Source organism: Sus scrofa, chromosome 16 (genome assembly GCF_054392235.1).
Source record: "Sus scrofa isolate SSC_HxYL_T2T_F1_AM1 chromosome 16, Sscrofa_HxYL_maternal_Yorkshire_Landrace_v2.0, whole genome shotgun sequence".
NCBI lineage: Eukaryota > Metazoa > Chordata > Mammalia > Artiodactyla > Suidae > Sus > Sus scrofa.
This window is the reverse complement of record NC_139398.1, coordinates 18,031,832-18,058,785: the sequence shown is the minus strand read 5'-3', so window position 1 is coordinate 18,058,785 and position 26,954 is coordinate 18,031,832. Positions and strand designations below refer to the sequence as shown.

At 44.7% G+C, this 26,954-nt stretch overlaps 1 protein-coding gene across 7 annotated transcripts in view; it reads left to right on the top strand.

The window, feature by feature from the left end:
* Positions 1–26,954, top strand: part of MYO10 (myosin X) — a 238,328-nt gene that overhangs the window by 156,879 nt on the left and 54,495 nt on the right. Inside the window, exon 1 of one of the 7 annotated variants that reach the window (XM_085001731.1) lies at positions 8,248–8,479. The exons of 4 other annotated variants lie outside the window; for them this stretch is intronic. The gene's annotated coding sequence lies outside the window, so the exon portion shown is untranslated. Of the gene's footprint in view, positions 1–8,247; positions 8,633–12,251; positions 12,584–26,954 lie in introns of those variants that run through there. 2 more of the 7 variants (XM_085001732.1, XM_085001733.1) reach the window with 2 other exon arrangements.

Here is a 26,954-nt window from a genome sequence, read left to right as displayed (position 1 = left end):
ATGTTTTAGGGTATCAGAGAAAATGGCAACTTTTAGCTTTTTTGACATAATATAGAAAATTAAAACATATAGTAACCATGTCCTGCCTGGGTCAGCCGGTTTATATCCACTTGCTGTGCTTTTGTAAAACCCCAGTGGGCAGGATCTGCAAAATCAGATAAATGGGCTTTGCATTTTGGGTCTACACTCCCAAGAGATGTTTAACCTCTGCCTGTGTCTCTTTCCACTTTTGACAACAGGGCTAGTCATACCATATTTTAACACTTGTGGTTTTCCACCAGTTTAAGGTCTTTGGGCATTGAGATGCATCTTAAAGCTTTCGATGAGGACAAGCTTTAGTGGGAAATTTTCCCTCTTCTGTGGCCCAGTAATGGTGCAGGTTGTTTTGTTTTGTTTTGGTCTTTTTCATTTGAGGGCCGCACTGCAGCATATGGAGGTTCCCAGGCTAGGGGTCGAAATGGAGCTTTAGCTGTTGGCCTGCACCACAGCCACAGCAGTGCGGGATCTGAGTGGCATTTGCCACCTACACTGCAACTCACAGCAATGCTGGATCATTAGCCCAGTGAGTGAGGCCAGGGATCGAACCTGCGTCTTCATGGGTGCTAGTCAGACTCATTTCCTCTGAGCCATGACGGGAACTCCAGTTGTGCAGTTTTAGAGCCACTGGCAACTTAGATTCTATGAAATGGAGGGGGCCTGCCATGCCGATCCTTATTTACAAGGATAGACATTTTAATTTTAAAAAACTCAGTCCTCTTGGTTTTGTTTTCTTTCTTGGATAGTATGGAGTTAGTTTTTCCTTTAAATGGTGATTGCCTCTGAAATAAGGCCTGCCTGAAAACACAGAAGCAGACGGAATATCAAAGAAATTGCCTTTTTAAAAAAAAAAATTTTTTTACTTAAATGTCTATTTCATTCATTGTTAAACTTTGTTAAAAATTCCAGTGAAAACAGTTTGCATGCTTAATTTCCTCTCCAAGAATCCCAAATATATCTGATAAATGTCAGAAACATTACAGTCACAGGAAATGAAATGAGTTATTACAGCTAAATAAATCCAAAAGCAAAATGATAAAAAGAAGAAATCATCTCTTTTTAATGTTTATTTTTCCTTGCTGGGATTTTTATTGTGTTTTAAAAAATGAGCCAACCCAGGAGTTCCCATTTTGGCCCAGCAGGTTAAGGACCCAACATTGTCTCCATGAGGTTGCGAGTTCAATCTTTGGCCTCACTTAGTGGGTTAAGGATCCAGGGTTGCACAAAGCGATGGTGTAAGCCAGCAACTGCAGCTCAGATTCCACCCCTAGCCTGGGAACTTCCATAGGCTGCAGGTGGAGCCCTAAAAAGAAAAAGGGGAAAAAAAAAAAAAAGAGCCAACCCAGCCTCCTGGTTCCATTTCTTTTGGCACACAGCCCTTTCCACCCCCTGACTTGTGGCAAGCACTAATTAATAACACACCAAGATGAGCTGTAGAAGGCTTTGAAAAACCGTCTCAGGACCATTTTAAAGGCATTGAGCAAATCAGACATGAGAACTGACTTGTTTGAGGCCTAGGATCTGGGTGTGGTATTAAGTGTGAACGGGCTAATTAGACTATAGAAATAGTAAATTGTGACTTGCTCAGCATCATTTGGTTCCATTGAGACTATTACTGGTGATGGGACATGAAATGTATGATGACAACTCTCCTTTGGAGTTTCTCAGGAATTTTCTTTTGTCCTAAGGTAGTAGATGGTTCTAGAAACTTAACAGGGAATGTCTTGCTGACCTCTGTCTCTGTCCAGAGATGGGGAATGTGTATTTCTGTTGTGGAAGAATGAGGCCGCCTGCCCTTACCTCATGCTCTTGCCCAGTCATATGTCTGTCAGGGGGTTCAGAAAGGTGGCTGCAGATGTGTGCATGTGGCTGTGTTCTGTACATCATCCAGGAACGTAGAGCATGGATTTGGGCAGCATGCAGACACGGCCCCGAGGGCCCCAGGCCTATGGTATGGGCTGCCTCCTCTCCTTGGCAAGTGTGGGAAGCTCAGAATGGACACTCAGGCCCAAAGCATCTAGAAACCCTTCTGTGGGAATATCGCAAGGTTTTATCACTTGAGATTTTTTTTTTGGCTGCACCCATGGCATGTGTAAGTTCCCTGGCCAGGGACTGAACCCGAGCCACAGCAGTTGCTGTCCTTAACCAGTAGGCCGCCAGGGGGCTCCTCTTATTTGGAGTTTTTATGTTTTGCTTTGAAAAACTGGTAGAAGTTGGGAGAATGTAACTGAAATGCTGGAACAGTTATGTCAAATCAACTCTCATAATACATGGGCATTTGTCTCTTTATGAACAATTTGTAGCTCTATCTGGAGTGTTGCATCAAAGACACTTCTCTAGCATGGCTGAGAAATCCTCCTGGCATGAAGTTATGGAGAAAATAAAGGCATAGCTCTTAGTGGGGCTGGTCTGCAGCCAGTCCTTGGCCTCAAGGATGCCCTTCTCCCCTCACCTTAAACTCCTGTTTCCTAAGGGCAGACGTGTCCATCCGACAGGTTTTAGTTGGCGATGGGGCCTCCTGGCTTTGTTCTGTTGTGGGTTGCTTAGGCGGCAGTAGTTTCTGGCTGGAAGTGTCCCTGCCCACCGTAGGAGGTGTCTGTATCAAAGAAAACCCCCGTCACCTCCCCTGAATTTCTCCACAAGGGCGTCCCATGGCCTGTGACCTCTCACTTTGCTCCCTGCCTGGTGTTTTAGCAGATAAGTTCTAGTCAGAAAAGTCTGTCATTTAACATTCCTCAGGAAAACAAAAAACAAAAAAAAACCCGAGGAGGTGCAGGACAGAATCAAAGAAGAGATGAGAAATATCAGGAGAACTTTCCCAGGTGTGGGAACAGGTTGGCAGTGGTTTCCAGCCCGGAGGGTGAGGCTGGGCCTACTTGCTGCAGAAGCTGGGGGGCTGTGGTGTGGAACTCGCCTGACTGGCTCTCCTCACTCTTCCCTCTGTGGGTTTGATGTGAGGAGCCCTTGGGGCCTGGGGAGAAACATCCTTGATTCCTGCAGAATCATATTTAAGCTTCACCCCAGCATCACGGCATCCTCAAAGGTTCTGTCAGGGCTTCCCCAGAAAGGCAGGCCGTGGCTCACCTGGGTGGCCTGATGCTGGGAGTTGTGGGGACAGACTTCTAGCACAGGTGGCCACATGGAGTTGGTTTATCTAAGGGAAGAGAAATGTCCAGCTGAGGGGAGACTGGAGGCCAGGCCCCCAAGGAGGGAAGCCATGCAGTTTGTGAGGTGGACTGCAGTCATCTTAGCTGGGAAGTGGAACATCAAGCAGGAGAATGGAGCTGGGGATGCAGGACGGGCCTGGCTCTGGTGGCCATATTCCTAAAGCACTGAGACAGGAGGCCATGTGGACCGTCACACACTGAAGTCTTCCAGAAACTTCTGGGGAGGCCAGTGCTTTTCCCTTAAATCAGTCCGTGTCCCTGTCTTTCTTGGGGCCAAGGTTGGTATCAGATTAGGTCCCTCTTTTTGGCTGCAGTCAGGCCACACGTCAACTGAGAACACCATGCTGACATTATAGAAACAAGCCTTTTGTTTCCAGAGGCGTCATGATTTGATGAATGGCTTCATGAATCTCGCATTTTTTTTTTTTTAGGTAGTTTTTTTTGTTTGTTTGTTTTCTGGTTGTTTATTTGTTTGTTTTTGCTTTTTAGGGCCACACCTGTGGCATATGGAGGGTCCCAGCCTAGGGGTCCAGTCAGAGCTACAGAGCTACAGCTGCCAGCCTACCCTACAGCCGCAGCAACATCAGATCTAAGCCAGCTGTTACCTACACCACAACTCATGGCAATGCCTGATCCTCAACCCACTGAGCAAAGCCAGGGATTGAACCCGTAACCTCATGGTTCCAAGTTGGATTTGTTTCTGCTGCGCCACCAAGGGAACTCCTATCTTGCACATTTAATTCTTGGATTCCTATTTGTGTGATCCAGGTGCTGCCTGCAGCCCCCCCCCCTTAAAAAAAAAAAAAAAAAGAGTCCAGACATTTCACTAAAAAGTTATGATATTGTAGCACATTTCCTATCTTGAATTTTTTTGTCCTATTTTATTCTTCTAGACCGTCTCCCCTCTCATTTTATTCATCTTATTTGTCAGGAACCTTACTGAACTTTATTCCAAGGACTCTTTATGTTTCTTTTGAGGCTTTGGTTTCTCTACCCAAATCCTATTTTCCTAATAAGGTATTCTGAGTACAGCTTTCCAGAACCTGCTCTTCCGTCTTTGAGCCCTGATGCGAAGCTTCCATCCAGGCTGCCGCATGTGCTCAGTGAACATTAAGTTGAATTGCTCGTAAAAGGACACTCTGGAGGTGCTCATGGTGTGTGAGCGCTTGACTTTGACAAAGACCAAGCTTATGCACCATTCCTTCTGGCACAGATGCCATTCTAGTTCGTTTAATTGATTTTTGGCCTTGGTTGGTTTGTTTGTTTCTGGATCATCTTTGATTTGTGCACTTGGAAGTTACCCTAAAGCTACACCAGTAGGTCAGTGTTAGAGTGATGTCCTGACTGTGACCCAGTCTTTCTGTGTTAATGTGTTATTTCTCCTCCTCTCCCAGCTGACCCCTTTCTCTGACGCATCCCCCACCAGGGTTTGGTGCCCTTTTGGAACAGCCAAGCCCAGCACTTAGCGACTCATTTGCAAACACTTCGAGGTGGGCTCAGTGCCTCATACACACCCAGAGCTCTAAATGGGGACCCTGTGGGGCGTTTGGACCAGGAGTTCTACATGTGCAGATCTTCCAGATAACAAGGGTTTGGTTAACCTGAAAGGTCAAACGCTGGATGTTAGCATTTTGATCGAACTTTCTGGAATTATACATTATTCAGTCCAGGCATTACCTCTTACTATATTTTGTTGGATCAAAGACTCCCGTGGTTGTAAAAGGCACCATTATGTACACATCACTCTGAAAGCAGACGCTCTGCATACTTCACCAAGGTACAGTGCAATCTTATCACTAGGCACTTGCTTTTTGCCTTGCAAGAGGTATAGCATGGGGGTCATTTGTCCACCATAAATAATAGCTTCACTGATAACATGGCTTCACCTCATCACTCTGTTTCCAGGTCTTTCTGCAGGTAAAATGACTTTCCATTCACTGGCCTTTAGAGAGGAAACTTTAGACTACGTTAAAAGGACAGCTGGACTCAGTGGTTCCAATAGTGCCTGTGATTTTCGAAGACAGTGGAGGCTGTGATGAAATCCATGCACAGCCGGGTGTGGAATTACGTCACGATGGATGTTTGGATGTCAGGAGTCACAGACACACTCAGGTGTATTAAGGGGAACGTTTGCGTTAAGAATTGATGAAATGTGGAGTTCCCATTGTGGCTCAGAGGGTTAAGAGCCAGATGTAGTCTGTGAGGATGCAGGTTCTATCTCTGGTCTCGCTCAGTGTGTCAAGGATCCGGCATTGCTGCAAACTGCGTAGGTTGCAGGTGCAGCTTGGATCTGGTGTTGCTGTGGCTGTGGTGTAGGCAGGCAGCTGCAGCTCCAGTTCATCCCCCAGCCCTGGAACTTCCATGTGCTGTGGGTGTGGCTGTAAAAAGAGAAAAGAATTGATAAAATATGGTCTGTTTTATCCCCTTTACGTGAGACACAAAGATCATCCTCCCTCTTTGTAAATAACCCTCAGGGAAAGAGAATTTACTCTCTGCTTCCACCTAAAGGCAGCGTATTGTCTTTTGTTTGAAGCCCTTACTATTTGTGGGAAAGGCCGAACTTGGAGTGACTGAAATCTGCATTTTTGCCTCTTCCATTCACTGGTTATCATCTGGTCACTTGAATGAAAGTGAAATGTCAAATGTTTACTGTTGTGAATGGGCCAAATGTTTTTAAGCTCTTAATGAGTATACATGTCCTTGCTCTTAGTAAACAGCTTCCTGTAGGAAATTTTATTTCAGGATTTTCAATTACTCTTATTAATATTTCCAGGTTCTTTTGGGCAGGTGGGTTTGGTTGAGCCTTATTACTGACCATGCTTATCTCATTCGTATTTTTTTTTTTCTATTTCTTTCTCTTCAGCTGTTTTCCTATGGCTGCATTTACCACTGCCCATTGGCCCCTGCCCCACCCACCCTAGATACACACCCCTCCCACCCACCTCCTCCCGTGCACTTGTGGGGTTACATGCAGAACTTGGTGACTAGGTCATTGATTGGTGCCTGATGACAAAAGCATAGGTGACTCTGTTCCCCTCCCGCCAAGACATGGGCTTCAAGGTACCCTAGGTCTGGTGCCTCCTGATGTTGGAGAGTTAAAATGACTCTGGCTCGGATCATCAGTGTCGGAAAGTGAGACACCATGAACACAGGGAGATCTTGCCAAGGCTCTTCTGCAGAAGGGTGCAGGTACTCAAAAAGCAAAGAAGAAAAGACCCTCCCTATTTATCCCTAACGCAGGTGGTGGGCCTGTCCCCTTCCCATTGGTCAGGTCAGGGTGCACATTCTTCCCGTTGGCTAATTGAAATAAACTGTTGCTGGGAGAAGAGGTAAAGAGAAGGGGGTCACAGGAGGGTGTTTCAGCCAAAACCGGAGCAAAATGGAGTAACCAAGATTTTCTTTGACAGGAAAGACATATGTTACTTTCCACACGGATGCGCCCTGGTCGTGCCGGTGTGGGAATGCTACTGCGCAGCCGCCCAGGTGCAGGGCACATAAAGCACTAGGATGAAAGCGAAATAGGTGAAAGGCGTGTGCCTACGTGTCTGTGCAGCCTCTGGGCACCGAGCAGTCAGGTGGCCCTGGGAGTGTTTCCTTCTCCCTAAGATACGTTTAGTGATGGAGCCTACTTAGGGGAGCAGTTGCAGGTATTAAATGAGGTCCCGCGGACGTGAAACAGCTACACTTCCCTGTGTGAAACAATCCGTCTCGCCTTGTGTGTTTGGGGTGGGAAATATGCTTGCTTCATCCTCGTGCTTTCAACCCCCGATTTAAGCTGAATCCCAGGAAAACTCTTGCTGTTCCTATTACCAGACCTTTTCCTTTTTGAGTTTAGTTTTAAATCACATACCTTTGGTAAATTGTTGTAACTAGCTTCTTTTTTCTTTTAATTTCCTTTAGTCTTTGACATGGTTATGGGATGAACATTTTAATATCTTTTTAAAAAATAGACCTTATTTTTTAGAAAATTTTAAAATTTACAAAAAATTTGACCAGCCGGAGAGAACCCATATCACTCTCCTCTCCAACGTGCGTGCACTCGTGCACACACACACACACACACACACACAGTGTCTCTCACACTTTCCTCTATTCTTCACATCTTGCCTTAGTGTGGTATATTTGTTATCATTGTAAACCGATATTGATCCATTATTATTGAAATCCAAAGTTAAGTAAGACTCTTCGACTTTTGATAAATAGGTACCTTCGTGAGGTGTCAAAATGTTAAATGCTCATGATCTATTTCACGATACAGTGAGCATTTTTTCCGAGTAATATTTCGTAGGAATAGGAGAGTTTCTGATTGCCCGGACAACGGGTGAAGATTGAGAATGAAGTTTCTATGACCCATGATCAGATCCGAATCACACTGCTTTATGGAGAAGAACCTAAATGGAACAATGGAGAAGGAGGGAAAGCATAGGAGAACCGGGAGCTAGGACTTTTTAGGACTATCTGGATTATCAGACTGATACCTCCCTACGCTCACTTTACAGCCTTTTGGGATGATTCCACTTCTTTGCATCCTTACTGGAAAATGCCCACTTGGCATTCAGTAATCTTCCTTGATTCTGAAGGCCATTCCCTCACCTCCTCTCCTGTAATGGGAGCACACATTGGCAGCATCTTCAACTTTGCAGAACATCACATACGCACAACCTATAAAAAAAAGGCAGCTCTCCTTTTTCAGGAAATTTTAGTAGAGGAAGCATTAAAGCCACCATTCTTTTCCCCAAACAAAACAATCCCACTAAACCCCTCAGTGGTCACTTGAATCCTGTTTACCAAGTTGTCATGGCAACTATTCAGGAGCGCTATGCAAAGACCAGGATAAGTAGCCATAAATGAAGCAGGGGCTCCAGGGAGGGGTGCTGTTCTCCGGTGGACTTTCCAAGGTCACAACTAAATTGTTTGCTTTTGGCCAGGGCATTTTTTTTTTCTTTGCCATATTAGTCATCTTTTAAAATTCGGAGACTTTGGACCTCAGATGTGTTTGCACATTTGTTGGCGCCTATAAAGTGATTCGTCTGCTGCTACAGTCAAAAGTGTCTTCAGCAGTTGCTCTCCTGCCAGCCTCGCCAGGCTGGACTTCTTTCAGTGGAATCAGGAGTTAAGCGAGCAGAGCCCAAGACACCGCATAAAAGCCTGGGAACAGCAGCAAGCTGAAGAAAGCCTGTTTTTGTGTCTGTTGGCTCAGATGCACATAGAGCAGACTGCTAAAGATGCAGCCATTTACAGTGGACAAAAGCTGAAGGGGGGAAAAGAAACCCAAGGTAGGGATTTTTCTCTTCTTTGCATGCTTAAAAGTTCCACGGACCTTGCAATGATCACAGTAGTGTAAAGTTTTGCAGATGAGCTTTTTAAACCCAGGGAAAACAGGTTTTGCCTTCTCTCTGAGCACCAGAAGTGTTTAGTTTCTCAAGTGGGTAAGTGCTGATTTTAGTTGCGTCTGCAAGTTTAAACTAATGTTTTGTGAAAACAAAAGACATAGCCACTTAGATAAGGTATTGATAATGTGTTATATTTGGGGAATGGAATTCAACTTTTATAGGAAAAATCATTTTTAATATTAGGTTGCAGTGGAAAGTGGTGAGTGGTGGTTTCTTTTGTTTGCATTTGTCATGTCAGAATTTCCCTTGAAAAGATGACATGCTACAGTTTTGCAGCTTTTTCTTGCCTTGTGCTCTGTGGGAACCTTTAACAAAGCCAGTGTCTCTTTAAGCTGTGTTATAAATTGGTCCAGTCATAGGTCGGGACTGGGAGAAGTTATGGGAGTTGAACGGTCATCTGTTGAATAGCATGTGCTTGTTTCACGCAAGCATCAACTTGCTTATATTTTGCAATCTGCCTGGAGAAACCTGAGGAGGCTCTTTTTGCTGAGATTCCCCTCGTCCCCAGAGTAGAAGTCCCTACCTAAAGAACCTGATAAAGAAGTGTCTGAATGCTAATCTCTGCCTCAGCAGCTCCTTGAAAGGGTTCATCAGATTTCCATTCAGTTGCTAAACGTGCCCTTTAAGGGAATGAGTATTTTAAATGTGAAGGCAGTCTTTCGTATTAAATTGAGTTACATTTAAAAGAGATGAATAATAATGGGGCTGACTGCCACTTAGCGCCTTCTGCTTTCACGGAAATAAATTTTGGTTTGCCAAGGGAAAATGTTGGAATGTTTTTTCTTTACCATCAGTTTTTTCAGTCTTGAGGGTAATTACTCTGACATGAAATTAATAACCATCCTAAGAGAAAGATGTCGTGGACGTCACCTTCAAGGGAGAGCCACCTATTTCTGGCGCTTTCACAGTGGTCAACTTGCGGGTTTTCTCGCCTGTCTTTCTGTGTATTTCTATGTGGGTCCTCGGCTGCAGAATCCCACTGTTGTTGGCAGTGAGGGAATGTACTTCCTGTCTCTCGGATGAGTGCTGTGGCACAGTGAAGGGCACAGCCAGAAGGCTCTGTGACTGGAGAGCTTACCCCCGTCGGCTCTGCTTGCTTTCCACCTGGGAGCTGCCATCTGCCTAGATGGGCTAACCGTTTGCCCCTCTGCTCACCTTAAGGGATAGCCACGCCACCTTCCTGCAGCCCTTGGGTGGTGCCTTTTTGCTCTGACCTCGATGAACTTCATGAATAGCAGCCAATCAGAATAGCAGCCGAGTCCAACTTTTGAGCCAATCCCAGACCCCAAAGCACCTGTCAGTCACAGGCAGACTGTGATTGTGTGTGTGTATATGTGTTCTAGTCTAAGTGGCCCCACGTTAACATTTTTACATGCAGCCCCCTTAATGTGTGATTTTTGTTAGTGACTTGGTTGTAAAACTCCCCACTGCTCCCCCAGCATCTGCTCTGAGGATCACCTCTAAAGGCTGTGGGCTCCCTTCAGCGACTGTGGAACAGTGGGTCTTCGTTGCGGAGAAGACGAGAGGGTGGGAACTGGGGATGGATTGCAGTGTGATGCTTGCACTCAGAGTCTGATTTGGACTCAGAGTCTGAATGTTGCTGGATTTTCTCCCAGCCTTGGAGAAAGCTCCCTGCCTTTGCTCTCTCCTCAGCATCCCTGTTTTGGCCTTTGGCCCTGGGGAGTTCCCCTGTTCCTTCCTCAGATCAGCTCTTTCCCTGATATTCAAAAATACCGCTACCATGAATAGTAACTATAATAAAAAACATCGTTGCCATAGTTACGAAGATTTTGGCTCCACCCCGCCCCGATATAAAGGCAGTATTTCTTGATTATAAAATAGGTGGAAAATTCTCAAAAAAAACCTCTTTAAATTAGTTACCTATGATTTTACTACCCAGAGACAATCCTGCTTACATTTTGTAGTATATGTACTTTTTTCTTTAAATCAGGATCATCTACCCCAATTATGTAACATCTGTTTTTATTAACTTAGTATATCTTAAAATATTCCCATGCTTTTTTTCATGACTGTATAGAATTGTCAGTGGCTTTACTAAGTCAGATTTCTTTTATTGGATTATTTCCTTTATTTGTCATTGTAAACAGTGCTGCTTGCTGTATCATTCCTGTGTGTAGGAGTTCTCTGGTGGCTCTGCAGGTTAGGATCCAGCATTGTCACTGCTGTGACTAGGGTCATTGCTATGGCGTGAGGTTTTTGTTTATTAATTTTTTTAAGGCCGCACCTGTGGCATGTGGAAGTTCTGGGCTAGGGGTCAAATGGGAACTGCAGCTGCTGGCTTACACCACAGTCATAGCCATGCAGGATCCAAACTACGTCTGCCCCCCACACCTTAGCTCGTGGCAGTGCTGGATCCTTAACCCACTGAGCAAGGCCAGGGATCAAACCCACATCTTCATGGATGCTTGTCGGATTCTTAACCTGCTGAGCCATAACGGAAGCTCCATGGCGTGGGTTTAATTCCTGGCCTGGGAACTTCATGCCTCAGGTGTGGTCAAAATAAAAATGGATTACTTGTACTTCCTCACTCTTTGCAGTGATCTCTCCAGGATTAATAGTCCTACTTGGAGTTCCCTGGTGGCCTAGCAGTTAAGGACCTGGTGTTGTCAATGCTCTCGCTTAGGTTCCTGGCCTGGGAACCTCATGTTATCCACATAGCCAAAGACAAACAGAAATCCATGTGCATAAATACTTGTGCTAAGACTGTTTCCTTAAGGTAAATTCTCAAAAGTTTATTTGCAGAATCAGAGTATGCACATTTTTATGACTTTGATGTGTACATTCACACGTGGCCAGCTTGTCCTTGAGCTATCAACAGGAAAAGTTTTTGCAATGTATAATGTTGGGTTCAGAGCCTCACTATGTAAAGAGCCCTTACAAATCAAGAAGAAAATAACAAATAATTGGTTGGAAAATGAGTAAAACACATGAACAAGAAATTTGTAAAAGGTGTAATGCAAATGGAAGGGAAAAAAAAAAACCTGGCAACCTCAATTGTATAATCAAAGAAATGAAACTTAAAATAGGGAGGGAATGGGATGGGCAGGGAGTTTGAGGTTGGTAAATGCAAACTGTTACATGTGGAATGGATAAGCGTTGGGGTCCTACTGTACAGCACAGGGAACTGTGTCCAGTTCCTTGGGTTGGAACATGATGGAAGATAGTATTGGGGTGGGGGGAGAATGTATATAAGTATGTATGACTAGGTCACTTTTCTGTACAGCAGAAATGGAGGGAACATTGTAAATCACTATAATAATTTTTTTTAAAAAAAGAAACTTCAAATAATGAGATAATCTTGCTAATATGAAGATTGGAGAAGTTTTTGGTTTTCTGTTTTCAGTAACACTTCCTAGGGTCTGTGAATACTTGAGGAAACTCCCAGTACATTGCTACTGGGAGTTTAAATTGTTGCAGCCTTTCTGAAGGACAATTTCATCCCCTGTTCATCAGTTTTTCTCTCTTGGGCTATAAAGAGGTCCTTCTCTCAGAATCCCATCTCCTTGCTGATCCTTTGATTGTGTTTAGAAACATATATTTACTTATGTAAAAGAGAGAGGAGGAGGAAGTGCCTAGGAACTTGGCCAAGCTCCCCCCCCAACCCTCAGCAGAGCAGTCTTCTTTTCATTGCTAAACATTTCTAGAAAGAGTCCCTTCCCATTCTCTTCTAAGGCTGTGCCACCAAAGCACCAATGCCTCTCTCCTGCTGAAAGCTTCTAGGTACAGTTCTCCTCGGCCCTGCCCTCTTAATCCCCACCTCCCACCCGCAGGGCTCTGGCATCACCAGCCGCACCTCCTTCCTGGCACTTCTCTGACCAAGCCTCCCCCCTCCCCTGCCCCTCCCCCTCCTGCTCTTGACTGGTTCCCTGGGTGTCAGCCTGGCCTGGCCTGAGGTCCTGCCCTCACCTCCTCACCTGTGCTCTTCCTGAAGCAAGGCTCACTTCTCTCCTTCTGCCCTCAGCCCAGGTGAGTACCTTTTCCACGTGTTTGCTTGTTTTTTTGTTTTTAGCCCCAAACCCTCCCCTAAACTTTGACCTTGGAGTCTGGTTTCACAACCCCCTCTTTCTCTGGGTCTCTGCTTGGCCAGCACTTCAAATTTCAGTGTGTCCATAATTTCACGTCCCTTTCCTTCCACCTCCTTGTTTAACCACGTTTTAATTTATCGGGTTAGGCTGGACTGTCTCAACCTCGGCACCGTTGACATTTTGGACAGGACAGTTCTTTGTTGGGAGGCACTACCCTGTGCCTTTTAGGGTGTGTGGCAACTGCCCTGCCTTTTACCCAGAGGTGCCAGGAACAACAGTCCCTCTCCCCCAAATGTTTACACATACCCCCCAATGTCCCCCACAGGGCAAAATTGTCCCTGGTTGAAAACCCCTGCGTTAAGGTGTCAATGCAGATTATTTCTTGGGGCTTATCTTTATTTTTCCTTTGCTCTTGCTAAAAAAAAAAAAAAGAGAGAAAAAAGAAAGCATCTACCTGCAATTTAAGTTGTATTAAGCACTTGGTATAGCATTGAACCTCGTTTTCACTGTGGAATATAATGGTGAAAATAGTTATCATGTAACATTTTTCAGATACATTGCATCATGAAGTAAAACATGTATTACTGTTTCTTTTTCTAGTAAGTAGTTCTAGAAAATTTAAAATCGTTGGGGGTCAGGGGCGTGGCGTGCCCTGAATATCAGCCCGCCTGGCAGGGTTACATAATAGCTCTGTGCTCTCCACTTGCTGGAATGAATGGCTGTCCTAGTTTCAGCCACTGTGAAAGGATAAAACGGCTCATTAAAGTGTGCCAGATGCTTCATTTGCCAGTATTTTCACTTAAAAGGGAATACTGTTTAGCTTTGGAATTCTGTGATAGACTCAAAGTTTGCCTTTATGAAATGAAAGCGCCCCAGTTAGAAATATTGCAGTGTCTTATCTTCGCTCTTCTCCGCGTTTATAACAGTAAAAATGTTCACCAGCAAACAAATGTTTTAGATATTGTGTAATGACTCTTTTTTTTAAAAAAAGCCTCTTTAGGAGTTCCCATCATGGCGCAGCAGAAACGAATCCCACTAGGGACCATGAGGTTGCGGGTTTGATCTCTGGCCTTGCTCAGTGGGTTAAGGATCTGGCATTGCCATGAGCTGTGGTGTAGGTCGCAGACGCGGCTCAGATCCTTCATTGCTGTGGCTGTGGTGTAAGCCGGCAGCTGTAGCTTTGATTCGACCCCTAGCCTGGGAACCTCCATATGCCATGGGTGTGGCCCTGAAAAGACAAAAGACAAAAATGTAAAAAATTGTAAAAGCCTCCTTGGATCCAAGAAAATGAAGTTCGAATATGCATCCTAAGTGTGGGTTGCTGAGATTTCACTCTTTACACTTGAGGCACAGAATAGGGCTTTGAGTATGAAATCTTTCAGGCTTCCCTTAATGTTGTTTTCAAGGGGACAGTTTAAATGAGGTTGTCACCATACATAAGAAGACGAAGACCAATTTTGCTGAGCTGGAATAACAGACCCCACCAGATTATCTGAGCCGAATGTAAAGAATCTTTAATATGTTGCTTGTAGCTTGAGAAGTTGCGGAAGGAAAATTAGCCTCGCTTGGCTTCTCTCCTTTTTTCTTTGGTTTGTTTTGGTATTAATTCCACAAAGTTGGCCCCCCGTCGTTGATTCAGTGCCTTCATTACATCAATTCCAGTAAAGCTTGGACTGTTCAGTTGGCATTGAACTGCAGGTGCACACAGTGGCAGCCCTTAGAGCCTTTTAGTGGGGGCGCCTTGCACATTAGGAAGACGAGGTCCTGTGTGGAGGTGGAAGGGCAGGTCGGACCTGGTTGTGATGTCGCATGATTCAGATTTCCAGGGTTCCAGCACAGCCTGTGAGTGCTGGGGCGTGGCATCAGAGGTACAGAAAGATACCCCCAAAACTGCACATCTCAGTGCAGCTGACCATCTCTCAGACCAGCCATTGTCTGTAACCTCCTTGTATCAGCAAGGAGTGCTCCAGAATGCCTGCTTTCTGGAGCGCTGCTTGGGGCATTTCCTGGTTTACACAAACCTGGGGCTGTGCCAATGTCGACAGAGTTAAAGCCTTTCCCTTCTCATGCTCGATTCAAAAAAATTAACTGCAATACAATTGCCACTTGTTCTCCATTACTCACCGTGCCTGCTCAGAGCTCATCCACTCTCCCTGTTACAACACGTTGATAAAAAAAGTATTTAAATGATTGAGAAAGTGGTTTGGGAGTGTTTGAAGGGCTTCTAGCAACCAGCCTGGGTGCACAGGCTTTTCTGTTCTTTGTTCTGCTTTGGTTAAACTAGCCTGAAACGCAGGTTGCATGCTCTTGAGTGCCATGGGGATTGTAAACTGCCAAGGATGCCAGAGCCTGGAGGGGCGCAAGTGGAGCCGAATAGACCTAACTGACGTATCAGTAGATAAAGCAACACTCTTCCGTTGAAGATTAACCGAGCTGAGGGGTCGGTTGCAAAAATATAAAAAGAAATGCATTGATGAATAGATCGTGTCTGAATCATTTCCGTTCCAGTTAATAAATCACAGGCTGGCCTCAGATCAGCACTGACGAGGCCACAACACTGATGGGAAAAGATATGGAGACAGACCCAGGAGGATCTTTTTTTTTTCCTTTGTGTTTCCTTTTTTTTTTAAATATACTTTTATTTTTATTAGTGAATGGTTGATTTACAGTGTTGTGTCAATTTCTGCTGTACAGCGTAGTGACCCAGTCATCCATATATATATGCATTATTTTTCTCATACTATCTTCCACCATATTCTATCTCAAGAGATTGGATAGAGGTCCCTGTGCTGTACAGTAGGACCTCATTGCTTACCTGTTCTAAATGTAATAGTTTGCATCTGCTAACCCCAAACCCCTCATCCATCCCACTTTCTTTCCTCTCCCGCTTGGCACCCACAAGTCTGTTCTCTATGCCTGTTTCTGTTTTGTAGATAGGTTCATTTGTGCCGTATTTTAGATTCTAGGAGGATCTTTGAGAGTGTTGACCAGTATGATGTTTCCTAGTAGTTTTTCTAAACAGCACTGGTCCCAGCTGGCCTGGTCCCAGTGTTTGTGGCCTAAATCACAGAATATAACCTCTAATGCAAAGCTTATCCCCACCAGCCCATGACTCTGCAGCAGTCTAACCTGGTCTGTTTGTCTACACATTCCAGTGCTCAGTGGCTTTCATAATTCTCAACGGTCAAGTTGATTGTATCACTCTTTGCTAGGGAAGAAGGCAGTCTGTCCTGCAGACATTATAAACAGGATGCTAAAATGGGTTCATCTTTCACCATTTCTGGAATAAAACAACTAGCAGAGATGGATCAGGAGGCTGTGTGTCATGGTGGACTGCGTGGAGTCTTGTAGGAAATGCCCTGCTTACTGCCTTTCACCAGCCCCAAGACATTGGTCATCAATTCAGGTGTTCTCATGGATGGAGTGGGGACAGAAGTCACCCATTTTTAAGGTGGTTATAGGGTTAAACATGATCATGTCTGTAAAACTCCTAGCTCAAACTCTGGCACATACTGGCCACTCATGGTCTTGGTGGCTGATTAATAAGAGCAATCATATTGGTCACTCTGCAGAGAGACACCATGTGTGTGTTGGTGGAGCCTCTGATACTATGTTGCTGTCCCAGCATAAAGAGGTGTTTGTTTCCTCTTGAACTTGGCTCACCACTTGCTAATTCAGCACCACATCCTCAGATAGGACTTGTGAATGACATACATCCATTTGAGGGTAGATTGATGAAGACAAATTCAGGGGAAAAGTATTATCAGAACCCTGAGAACTTCTTTTTAACTCTAAGAATGGTGGAGTTCCTATTGTGGCTCAGCAGGTTACAAACACGACTAGTATCCATTGGGATGTGAGTTCGATCCCCAGCCTCGCTTGGTGAATTAAGCTGTGGTGTAGATCGCAGATGCAGCTCGGATCTGGCATTCCTGTGGCTGTGATGTAGGCTGGCAGCTGTAGCTCCGATTCAACGCCTAGCCTAGGAACTTATATATGCCACAGGTGCGGTCCTAAAAAGCAAAAAAAAATGAAAACAAAAACCAAAAAGAATAAATCTAAGCCCAGGAACCATACCAAGTGTTAATAAATAGATTGCATCACTAAAGGACGTGGGTGCAATATGTCCTTCTAAGGAGAAAGAGCGCAATATTGTCATGCATATGTTTTCTGTTTCCTGTGTCTTTCTTGGGTTTTCTCATTGGGGCCTTCACCCAAGTAGGGGGCTGAGAGGAGCATCTTAAGCCTCACCACTCAGGAGCCTGGCCTCTCAGTCTGGCTGTGCAGTGCTCAGACTCCAGCATGAACCGGTCCTGTTGGGGCCCCAGGGATGGGAATAACCTGGCCTTTGAGCATCGCCTGACCTCTCGTTTCCTAGCAACTTCCAACTGCTCTGAGGAATATTTTGTTGCGTTCCTAATTTATCCCTAACAGATATTGGCTGTATCTAAGGCTGGCTAATTTCCCATTATGACTTGCAGACAGCCACTTTAATACATGAATAAGCAAGAGAAGGGAACTCCTAGGGAGCTGCGCTCACCAGCACCCCTTCCTCACCAGGCCCTCATTTTCCTTTGGGAAAGTAAAATTTACCAAGGTCCTTCCCATATGGTGCCACTTCTCAGGGCAGACTATGCTGAATGGTTTTCAAGTAAATTCTTTATTTGATTTTTTCATGTCTTTTTTTTTTTTTTTTTTTCTTTTTTCTTTTTATGGCTGCACCTGCAGCATATGGAATTTCCTGGGCTAGGGGTTGAATTAGAGCTGTAGCTGCCAGCCACGGCCACAGCAAGGCCAGATCTGAGCTGCATCTGTGACCTATACCACAGCAACACTGGATCTTTAATCTACTGAGTGAGGCGAGGAGTGGAACCTGGATCCTCACGGACACTCTCAAGTTCTTAACCTGCTGAGCCACAGTGGGAGCTCCTCCATTTGATTTTTTTTGTTGTTGTTGTCTCACATAGCCCATCAATGTAAATATTGATAAATATTCATTCATCAGCTCCATCCATTATAAAAGAGGTAGTTCCTTCCTTAGTAGATTCTTTTAAGCAGACGTAGAGTGATGGCTTCCTCTAGTTCTCTTATATAAATGGGACGAAGTGATGGCATGATTTCTCAAGCTGCTTCCATCTCTCAACCAACATGAATCTGATGAAGTCACATTCTTTCCAATATTTGACATTTCTGGGTTTGGGCTCAATTTTTTCCGAGTTGCTGCTTCCATTTTCATACTTTTTATGATAGTCCAAAGATCCCAATATGGCTTTTTATTTATTGTTCTCTCAGAGCCATTGTTTTCCTCTGTATCTTTTTTCTTTCTTCTTTTTTGGCTGCCTCACAGGCTGGGGATCAAATCCTAGCCACAGTTGTGATCTACGTGGCAGCTGCAGCAATGCCAGATCCTTTAACCTGCTAGGCGGGGCCGGGGGTCAGACCTGTGTCCCAGGGATGCAGAGACACCACCGATCCTGTTGCATCACAGTGGAAACTCCTTCCTCCTAGTTTTTTAAAAAGAACAGTTTTTTGGAACTAAGTGTGGTGAATGGTCTCTAGTTTCCAGCTGGTTGGAAGTTTTTTTCTCCACAATTCAAGTACGTTAAAGTAAGAAACCACACAAGCATAGTCTCCTGTTATTGTGGGTACACTGATTTACGGAGCATGGTGGCTTATCTTAGAACCTACAAAGGTAGCATTGTAAAATTAGTAATTCTGGCCGCGTATTACAGCTCCTTTGGACAGATTTTCCTGGACGTTGGTGAATGTCTGGTTCCTAGGTACATGCCTCTTTATTTCCTCCTCATCTGCTGCTTTTCAGGTTTCCACCTCAGCATCTTTATCGCATCATCATAACCTCGGTGACTGAATAAGCCGCTCAGCAAGTTTCACAGTGATTTCAGCATCTTCATGACTGATTTGAGCCTCCTGGCCAACATCGACAAAGGGCGACAGCTGCCCCCCTAATTTGTATTTCCCAGCATGGTTTTTCTGAGCGAGTCTGAATAGAGAGGACTGTGTGTGACCTGTTCAGTATGGTGAACGGAGACGTAGAAATAGAACAGCGATGAATAGATCGAGATTCACGTTTAGTTGAGCAAGATTAAAAGGCTATAATTACATTCCATAGATAAAATGGCAACAGATTATACCCAAGAGGGAGGCTGCTCTGTGAGAGTTTCCAGATGGGATTTATGCTAAGGTTTGGACCTTCTGTTGGCTTTACCACAGTTTGTGGTCTAATTGATTTCTTTTTAAATTGAAGTATAGTTGATTTACAATGTTATATTCATTTCTACTTGTATAGTAAAGTGATTCAGTAATAGATGTATATATGTAGTGTTTTACATCTGCTAGCCTCAACCTCCTAGTCCATCCTGCTCCCTCCCCCTTCCCCCGTCAGCCACAAGTCTGTTCTCTATGTCCATGAGTCTTTCTGTTTTGTTAGATGGGTTTAGATACCAAATAGTAGTGATAGCATAATGGTATTTGTCTTTTTCTTTCTGACTGCACTTAGGATAAGAATCTCTAGGTCCATCCATGTTGCTGCAGATGGCATTATTTCATTCTTTTTTATGGCTGAGTAGTATTCCATTGTCTGTGTGTATGTGGTCTGATTTAGAGCCAATTGTTACTCCTTCCCTCCCTCTCCACTTTTTTCTCTTTGTGTTTTCCTGAGGGTCTCTTTCAATGCACATTAATAGACTCAGGACCATTTTCTTAAAAATACTGAACTACTGAACTCCTAATTTTATTTTTTATCTTTTTTTTTTTTTTTTTTTCCTTTTGACGGCTACCCCCAAGGCACATGGAAGTTCCCAGGCCAGGGGTCAAATCAGAGCTTCAGCTGCCAGCCTATGCCACCACCATAGCAGTGCCAGATCCGAGACACATCTGTGACCTACACCACAGCTCATAGCAACACCAGATCCTTAGCCAACTGAGTGGGGCCAGGGATCGAACCCAGTGTCCTCATGGATACTTGTAAGGTTCGTTACTGCTGAGCCACAGTGGGAACTCCTGAATTCCTAATTTTAAATTAATCTGACCTATTGAGAATGTAAATTTACCCTGTAACCTGCCCTCTTGTCCTTCCATTGTTTTCACTGCCTCATTCGAATGAACTTGTTCCTTTTTTTCAAATAGATCTCAATTTCTTAATTTCTCTTGATTGTAAAGCTCCTTTGGGATTTCATCTTCTTGCCTTAGTTGGATTCATTGGTGGGCCTATAATTTTGTTTTAATTGGGAGTTCAAGTCATGGCTCAGCAGTTAATGAATCTGACTAGCATCCATGAGGATGCAGGTTCCATCCCTGGCCTTGCTCAGTGGGTTAAGGGTCCAGCACTGCTGTGACCTGTGGTATGGGTCACAGACACACCTCGGATCCAGCATTGCTGTGGCTGTGGTGTAGGCTGGCAGCTATAGCTCCGGTTCGACCCCTAGCCTGGGAATCTCCATATGCTGTGGGTGCTGCCCTAAAAAGCAAAACAAAAACAACAACAAAAATTGTTTGAGTTGGAACCCAGCGCACGTGTCTTAACAGAGTGCCCAAACTCTAGGTGTCCGGCTTCCGAGTGATCACAAGGTGAGCCCAGGCATAAAACACCATCACAGGTCTGGGAGGAGATGTGAGTCATTTAGTCATGAACTTGGGGTGTCTGGAAGCTCCCTTGGCTCCCTGACCTCACCTCCCTCCAGATGGACAGCCTGGTCTTGAGAGTGCACCTGTTCTCCTCTCTCTGCTTCCATGACTTGCTGGGCCACATGGAGAAAGGCGCTGTGATGGATTGTAGTGAGCCTTTGCGCCAGCCTCCTCCCCGGGAAGCCTTCCCACACTCCTGAAACTGACGTCAACCCGCCGCCGCCTCCTGAACATGACCTCACCTTGCAATCCGGCCGAGGCCTGAGAACATCTCCCCTGAGCCAACGCACCCGCCCTCCTCTGTAGCATCCCTTTCTCTCTCTCCTAGAGTCAGGTCTTGGCTGCGCTTTGAGTCCCACCTTCCTAAAACCACCCCGTCCCAGGTCTCCTGCCTATTTGGCTGCTTCCGAAGAGGGCACCACCTAGTGGTTCTCACTGTGGCCGCAGAACCTGGGTCTGAGCATCCGATCTTTGCTTCTGACTTCTCTGACCTCAATTTGAACTTGACCACAACCCTGGGATGTCTCTCTGGCTTTGGCATAGTACACCAGCTCGTGTTGCCCCTGCTGACCTCTGCTCCGTTGCTCATTTACCTTCTGGGTATTTTTTGTGGGCAACAGTGTGAACCACCCTGGAGTTTTAAGCCGTAACTCAACCTTGCATTTTCACCGTGGATCTCGAACTTTCTGGAGTCTAAGCCCGTTCCCCATTGGTGCCCCCTCCTTCCCAGGGTGGTCCTTCCCTTCTTCCCTAAGACCTCTTCCGTCTGCCTACCAACAGACCATGCAGGTCTGTCACACACTCCTGATAGCCCTCTTGTCCCTTTGAGCAGACCTCAACTCTTCAGTGACAAGACAAAATAACTCAGCCAGCAGTACCCAAACAGCATATAAATATGTAAGGATCACATTTTATAAGAAGCCTTTGTGTAGAGGCTCCACAATATCAGGGCTTCACGTCAATGCATCTGCAGTTGCCTTGACCCTTCCTCAGGGTTGCAAAATGGCTGCCATCACATCCTCAGAGAACATCCTTATTCACTTCTTTCAACAGATAGTTTTTGAGTATCTTTTTGTTCTTGGGATTCATCTCTGACTAAAACAAACAAAGGCTTTGGCCTCTTGAAGTAGCCATTATACCCCTGAAAGGAATTAGGGCTGGGCCAAAAGGAAGCGGATCTCCTTTTATTAGGAAAAAACAAAACCTCGGTCGATTTGCCTCACATCTCCTGGGCCTGCATTCTTGGTTGGTTCTAGGGCCAGCCTGGGACCTGTGACTGAGCCTCACTCCGTGGGAAGTTAGGCAAGAGGGTATCTGGGAAAAGTGAATAGATTTGCAGGGCTGACTTAGAATGACTGCCTTCCCAGAGCAGATGCCCTGAGCACCGTGGGAGCTCCATTAACAAGGGTGGGTTCATGGGCCACAGCAAGAATAAAACTATAGATGAGCAGTGGAGGGGATGCAGATGGATGCAAGGAAATATAAAAATGTTTGGATTTTATTGTGTACAGTTCAGAAAACTTTTTTTTTTTTTTTTTTCTTTTTTGTCTGCCCCGCAGCATATGGGGTTCCCAGGCCAGGGCTCAGATCCAAGCCATGGTTGCAGCCTAAGCTGCAGCTGCAGCAACACCTTAACCACTGTGCCGGGCCAAGGACCAAATCCGTGTCCCAGTGCTTCCAAGACGCCTCCATCCCATTGCTGCACCACAGAAACTCCCCGTTCAGAGAACTTTGGACAGAGATGTGATAGCAGATTTTCTAAACAGGCACTTTATGCTTGTAACAGCATCAAGGGAGGATTTCAATAAACATACTTTCCTTATATTTTTTGCGCCTGCTCTGATGTAGTAAGGGAAGTCTACTACTTCATGAAAAATTAGTCATAGTGTCATAATGGCAGATTTGTATACACATGATGATTGAGACATTTCTTGAAAGCATCACCCAAAATTGACATTGGTACCTTCTAGAGCAGCACTTCTCAAATTATATGTAGCAAAGGAAAAGTTCTTTTCATTAGTGCCAGTTCGTTGTGGACTGGCACTTTTGAAAAATAGAATAAAAATTATGTGGCCGTGTCATCTTGCTATAAAAGTCCCTCTCACTTTTGGTGTCCATCTCATCACAGACTAGCAGCTGTCACAAGCCACAGTGGACTCACAACCTCATGGTTTTCTTACAAGAAGGAAGAGAGCACAGAGTCTAGTGTTTGCCAGTCACATGACCGTAGACACTGCTTAAGTTACATCCGATTCAGTCCCTCTGTATATATAACGAAATAATCTTTGCAACTGGCCCACGTGCCTTAATAGGGTTCTTTGAAATTTAATTAAAGTACTAAAACCCCTTTGTGCAGAGTCCCCCGTATTTAAATAAAAGATATCATTATTATGTTTCATTCAAAAAAGAAATCATGGCTTCCCTTCAGGGGCGCAAATTAAAGCCAGCTCCACTTAGCAAACCAGGGCTCTCATTTTTGCAGGAACACACTGCTTTCTGTCTTGCCCATGTGATGGCAGAGGGTGTCTCTGAGAAAGCGCCAGGTGCCCGGTCCCCAGAAGGGGCCTGATGTGCAGGCATGAAGGCCAGGAACTCCCCACAGGGTTTCCAGGGAATTTGTGGTCCGGAGGGAGGCAGAGAGGGGGTGTCTGCCTCTTGTCTACAGGAGAAGAGAGGAAAGCCAGCAGTGAGCAGTTCTCCATGCATGGCCAGTGAGAGGAAGGGCAGTCAGAGCAGCAGGTGCAGGGCTGGTTGTTCAAAGCAGGAAACCGGAAAGGAATAAGAATGGAAGAAAGAAGCCCTGGAGTAGGGGGGCTTGTATTCTTGTAACTCAAGGAAGCATTCGACCAGTTAAATACATGTGGTTTTCAGGCCATTTGTGGGGTTTGGAAACAAGTGTGTGACATGGGCACAATGGCAGCTACAATTCAAAAGAGGAAATATCCCACGACCCAGTTAAAGTGCTTGGACCAGACATTGGGAGCTGTTAGACGTGTAGCCTTTCCAAGCATTGAATTGCCAGATTTGGGGGAAAAAAGGATGAGAAAGTAGGTGTTTCTCTTTTGGCCTATTCAGGCTAATTTTATTACAAACTCCTCCAGTGGTGTTCTGTTTCTTCATTACCTTGTAGGCACAGAAGATGCTGCGTTCAGTGGCTTGTTAAATATAAAACAGGAGTTCCATTGTGGCTCAGTGGGTTAAGAACCCAACATAGTATCTGTGAAGATACAGGTTTGATCCCTGGCCTTGCTCGGTGGGTTAAGGATCTGACGTTGCTCTGAGCTATGGAGTAGATCACAGACTCAACTCAGATCCCATGTTGCTGTGATGTAGGCCGAAGCTGCAGCTCTGATTTGACCCCTAACTCAGGAACTTCTGTATGTTGCGGGTGCAGCCATAAAAAGAAAAAAGTAAAAAATAAAAAACAAATTTGGGAATTCCCTGGTGGCACATTGGGTTAGGGATCCAGTGTTGTCACTGCTGTGGCTCAGGTTGCTGCTATGGCCCGGATTCGATCCCTGGCCCAGGAACTTCTGAATGCCGTGGATGTGGCCAAAAAAAAGAAAAAAATGTAATGTTCTTAGAGTCTTCCAGAGTGACTGTGGAAAACAGATATAAATTTATTAGGAAAGTGAAATTAACATTCTGTTTCAGAGTCATTAGGTTGATCTTTTATACCTTATTTGAAATTAATGGAAATTCTTATGTCTGATTTCTTTGTTGAGAGTCATTGGCCTCAGAAAAATTATTCATGAAGTCTTTTCTATTTCACATTATCTGTGTGAGTGTTGGTTTTCATCTTTGAATAATGGATAAAGTTTTCAAAGAGAAGTAGTATGTGACTTGATCCTTGTAAGTTTTGTGGTAAGATAGTCTGACAGCTCATTTATGTAAAAGATGCTCCAAGTATCAAGCAAATGCAGGTAGAATTATACTATTAAGCTTTGTTCTTTAGTCTCCAAGTCCTTATAGAGCAGAGGTTTGGCCTGATTTATTAGAGCAGCACTGTCCAGTAGAAATAAAATGTGTCATGAATGTAATGAAAACCTTTCCAATAGCCACATTTAAAAGTGTAGAAAGAAGTCAACCTTTGTGAAATTAGTTTTAATAGTGTGTTTTAGCCCAACAAATCCAAAACATTATTTTAGCGTGTGATAAATTTCAAAGTTATTAATGACATGTTTTGCATTTTATTTCCATGTTGATCTCTCAAAATCTGGCCTCTCCTTACTATTAGAACACAATTCAGTTTGCAGTGAGTGCATCATTTCCTTGGCTTTCATTCTCCAACTCAGGGGTTTGACAAACTTTTCCTATAACTGGCAAGATCGTAAATATTTCAGGCTTTGCCATTGTCACGTGAAAGCTATCACAGACAATGCATGGCTGTGTTCCAATAAAACTTTATTTACAAAGCAGGTGGCAGGCCGGATGTGGCTCCAGCCCCTGCTTTTGTCAACCCTTGCTCTAAACTGAATGTATTGTCTCACTTGAGTTTTAATCTTCAGAAGTTGGTTTCTGTTTTGGCTTAAGGTTTGCCACCAAGATAGCTATTGTGATGAATTTCATTCAGGAATATTTAGGGCAAATGTACCAGGAAACAAAACTCCATTGTTAAGTAATGAATAGTTTGGAACTGCGGGAACTTCCCACCCCACCTCCTGAACTTGCACCTTGCACAGGCGCTGTGTAGCCAGGGGCTTCTTGTGCATGCTTGGCCCTCACTCTCTCCTGGTCCTGTCTCAGAGGAGCGTTGTGACTCTAGATAAGTTAATCAACCTCTCTGTGTCTCGGGTTATGCATCTATAAAACGGGGGTGACAATGACTCGGAGTTGCTAGCATTATAAAGTTAGCATAGTGCATGGCACATAGTCCTTGGTACTTATTGTTACTGCTTATAGTATTAATACTGCTACTACCACCACCGTCATAAAAATTCATAAATGCAAACCAGTCTTTGCCCAAGAGCAGAGGTGCATCAACCACTCACAGACGATCAGAGCAGCTGCTCACATGATGTCACTTTGGACTGGTTATAGGTAGAGGAGCTACTGCATTGAAGGGAAGCTTTGGCAGAATCTGCAGGGATTTGGAGGTTAGAAGAAGTGGGAAGAGCCTGTTGCTCTTCTGTCCTGGTAACTGCTTTGTGATGTGGCTCAGATCACTCACATCTTTGGACACATTGAGTGAAGCTGCTAGTAGCTGCCCTACCCACCTCACCAGGTGGTAGAGATGAACACGTGACATCTGGAGTGTACGGTGCTGTGCAAATGTTAGCTAATAGCATTTCCTGAGTGGCTGCCTCTCTTAGCCTTGTAGCACACATTTAATTTGATCATCAGAGGCTGATTTAATTCATGGAGTGGTTGTAGGGATTAAGAGAGCTACATGGAAAGTGCTTTAATTTGTTGGTGGAAATGTGGTCACTGTTCAGTGAGTAGGTAGCTGCTATTTTTATTATTAGTTTGACACAGCCTTTTATCATAACCCAGCCCTTTAGGTTTCTATGCATCATTTGGACTAGAAATACTATTAAATGACCTTGTTAGATAGTGTGACGGATAAACTCCCAAAGTTTCATGGAAGAAAATTAGCAGAATGAAAATTAGCAGACTAGTTAGAGTCTTCTTGTCAGTAATTAGTGGTTTTTTTTGGGGGGGGTGTCTTTTTGCCATTTTCTTGGGCCGCTCTGCAGCATATGGAGGTTCCCAGGCTAAGGGTTGAATCGGAGCCGTAGCCGCTGGCCTACGCCACAGCCACAGTAACGTGGGATCCAAGCCATGTCTGCAACCTACAGTGCAGCTCACGGCAACGCCGGATCCTTAACCCACTGAGCAAGGCCAGGCATGGAACCCGCAACCTCATGGTTCCTCGTCGGATTCGTTAACCACTGAGCCATGATGGGAACTCCAGTAATTAGTTTTTGATTGATTAAAATGTCGAACTGATGCTGACACTACATAAACTGGGAGCCCAGAGAGTCTTTTCTTAGAACAAGAGCCTGTTTCACACAGAAGGCATCTCAGTAGTGGCATTTCCTTAGTGGTAGAGGTTGGATGGAGATGGAGGAGGTTATAAGGCTTCATACTGGAGCGATCACCTTCCTGTTTTCTGGCCTCCTAACCATTAGCCCTCAAAAGTGCAGGACTGCATTCACCACAAAACAAAGAGGATTGTTGGGGGGCCAGGGCTGGAGGTGTTGACAGGAAATTTTCTGGTGTGGGGACTCCAGGGTTCCACTTTATTTCCTTTCATTCAGTAAAAGCTGAATAAAGAACAGCAAAGGGTAGAAACAGCCTCAGTGTTTCTCCCTAGGGAGCTGATTAAACACCTTCTGGTAAGGATTGCTGGGCCGCTTTGAAAAAACATGGAATATCTGTGTGCCTTAACAGGGAACTCTCTAAGATCACCTTACGTGAATAGTGACGTGTCAGACATGTTTTATTTGCTTAAAAAAAAAAAAAAAAGTGGAGTTCCTGTCATGGAGCAGTGGAAACGAATCTGACTAGGAACCATGAGGTTTCGGGTTTGATCCCTGGCCTTGCTCAGTGGGTTAAGGATCTGGCGTTGCCGTGAGCTGTGGTGTAGGTCACAGACACAACTTGGATCCCATATTGCTGTGGCTGTGGCATAGGCCGGCAGCTACAGCTCCGATTAGACCCCTAGC